Source organism: Bacillus rossius, chromosome 2 (assembly GCF_032445375.1).
Source record: "Bacillus rossius redtenbacheri isolate Brsri chromosome 2, Brsri_v3, whole genome shotgun sequence".
In the NCBI taxonomy this organism is placed as follows: Eukaryota; Metazoa; Arthropoda; class Insecta; order Phasmatodea; family Bacillidae; genus Bacillus; species Bacillus rossius.
In genome coordinates this window covers 11,340,919-11,343,497 of record NC_086331.1, presented here as the reverse complement: position 1 = coordinate 11,343,497, position 2,579 = coordinate 11,340,919, and the positions used below count along the sequence as shown (strand labels likewise).

At 31.7% G+C, this 2,579-nt stretch overlaps 1 long non-coding RNA gene across 1 annotated transcript; it reads right to left on the bottom strand.

The window, feature by feature from the left end:
• Nucleotides 1-472: 472 nt before the first annotated feature.
• Nucleotides 473-2,069, bottom strand: LOC134529909 (uncharacterized). Its single transcript, XR_010074739.1, has 2 exons — nucleotides 1,998-2,069; nucleotides 473-860 (listed from the first exon to the last, which is right to left on the bottom strand). It is a non-coding gene; the product is annotated as an uncharacterized LOC134529909 (long non-coding RNA).
• Between the last annotated feature and the right edge of the window lie 510 nt (nucleotides 2,070-2,579).

Genomic DNA, 2,579 nt, shown 5'->3' with positions numbered 1-2,579 from the left:
TTTACAGTAGAGAATTCTAGTTTAGCACAATTTATAAATTCCTCATATTACCAGTACCCTGTTTTAATAATCAGTGGAAGGACTAAATGACATTAGTACTAATTTTTGGTTTTATTGCTTGCTTTTTCAGCACAATATATGTAGTACTATGCACGCCATGCAATTGTTGTTAGTATCTATTTAGTGTTTAAAATGCAGACTAACTTGACAAATGTACCGATTGTTTGTTATTTATAACTGTAGGTATGTATACTGTATTTGCTGTTCACTTTGTAGGAAAATAATTAAGCATGAAAAAAAATCCATTATGCTCAACATATTTTCTTTTCACAATTTCCATGTTACAGTAGTTAGCAAAGTTGACAAATACTGACAAATAACTTACCTGTACAGCATGTAAATATTTATTTATTATTTTCACTGAACATTATGTTCTGGTAATTAGGATTTGTGTACAAGGAATAAAATGATAAAAAAATTCATAAAAATTTATTTGCACAATGGAAAAAAATTATTTACAAGGTGAGTCATAGCTGTTGTTTCAACAGCTGCAACTCTGCTTCTTTTATTTTGATTTCAATGTATTTTATATGCAACTCCTTTTCAATCAATGCTAACTTTTTTAAATGTAGTTCTTCTGCCATCTCCAGTTTTCGTTTCTGGAAGAAGGCATCTCTGTTTCCCTCCTCAAATAAGTCTTGAGCAGCATCAGATTTTCGTTTTTTGGAGACTTGCGGCGACTTGTTTGGCATAAACACATCAAGTGTCACAGGAGATGCTACTGTGTTGCTTGAAGAATGTGTTTTCGGTATTGCAGTTTGAACATCTTCGTCAGGCCACATCTCATAACATTCTTGAATCTGAAACACAATAATTTGAGTTTCCATTACCTATGTAACCAACCATTCAACCAGGCATATAATTGCTTTTATGTAATTTAGGCTCCTGATGTAGACCCAAAAATTTGACATAGTAAATTATATAATGAGTAACCAACAATATATACAATAATATCAATAATATACAATTTGTAATAGGTACTTCACTTATGTATTTTGTGTATATATATACACACACACACATACATATAGGAACAAAGGGTGAATAACTTTTTTAACCCACTCTTTTTAGTTCACATACCTATCACTTATATATTACCAACACCTACTGCAACCACTTTTCCTCTGTCTTTAAAACTTACTTGTGTATATATACCATTTGGTGCACCTATTTAAATATATTATTCAATTATTGATTTTAAAAGTGATTGACTGTAAGATACATATTTACCTGACATTTCATTATGTACACTTTTTCGCCATACTTTTGTAGGCTCAGTTTGTTTCCAAAAGAATTATATTTTAATATATCAAATAATACTGAGATCAGGGGCATAACAACTAAATTTCCAAAAGGGGGGGGGGGGGGGGCAATATAGCTTTTTATAAAGAATCATCGATCCCCCCTATTGAAGCGGGGGGTCCGGGGGTCCTCCCCCGGTAAAATTTGTATTTCAAGGTGGAAAATGGTGCTATTTAAGCAGTTTTATTATCTAAAAATTGATTACACAGCACTTTATTTGCCCCCGTTTGCCCCCACTTCAAGGTTGCAGAGGGGGGCAAAATACCCTTGCCCCCCCCCCCCCCCTGTTGTTGCACCCCTGACTGAGATGTAACTTTATCACCAACAAGAACCTACACCACTACTGTACATTATTAGTTTTATAATACTTAAATTATATATATAAGTGAAAAGTACTTAAGCATTAGCATACTGGTAGGGTTTCCTTTAAATAATACTTTCCTTTTCCAACAATACAATATGTACAGTACAATTCAATTTCAATCTTTGACTGGGATCAATCAGCTAAGACTGTATTATATATTTTTAAAAAAGTATTTACATAGGCTTTAAAATACATGTGGCATAGCTACACACGTCTCGTATACAAGTGCATACTAATGATATCCAACCAAAACCAATATGGAAAGTGTTACCTGACTTTCAGGGCTTTCATCCAGTTCTACATCGCATACTTCACGGTCATCATCGTTGACAACCTCTGAAACAATAACATTTTAAAAGCAACATATGAATAATTTTACTAATATTTAAAGATTGTCACAAAACAGTGATGGCCTAAGTATACATTTTTTAACATTGATTATTGAGTCCTTTTCTTTTAGTTTAAGCCTTAAAAAATGTGAGTATTCACTATCCAGTAAAAGATTTTGATTCATAGCTACTATTATTTATTTTGCCAATAAAGGTTGCCTATCTGACAAACCTTAACAGTGATAAATTAAATTCACTAATTCTATAGAATTTAAAAAAAATGAAGAAAAAAAGTTAAATAGTTGTACATACACATTTTCAACCTAGTAAATAATATTTACAACTATTTAATAATGAAATGAAATGCAAGAATCTAGAATCAAGAGGTAAGATAAACAAAAATTACCTTTAAGTTTTCTTTATTGCATTACAATTCAGCAACATTCATATTAGGACCAGTAAGATTAACTTACTTATTTAGGCTATTGATTTTTCCTACAACAGAATTGTTGGCATCCATGAAC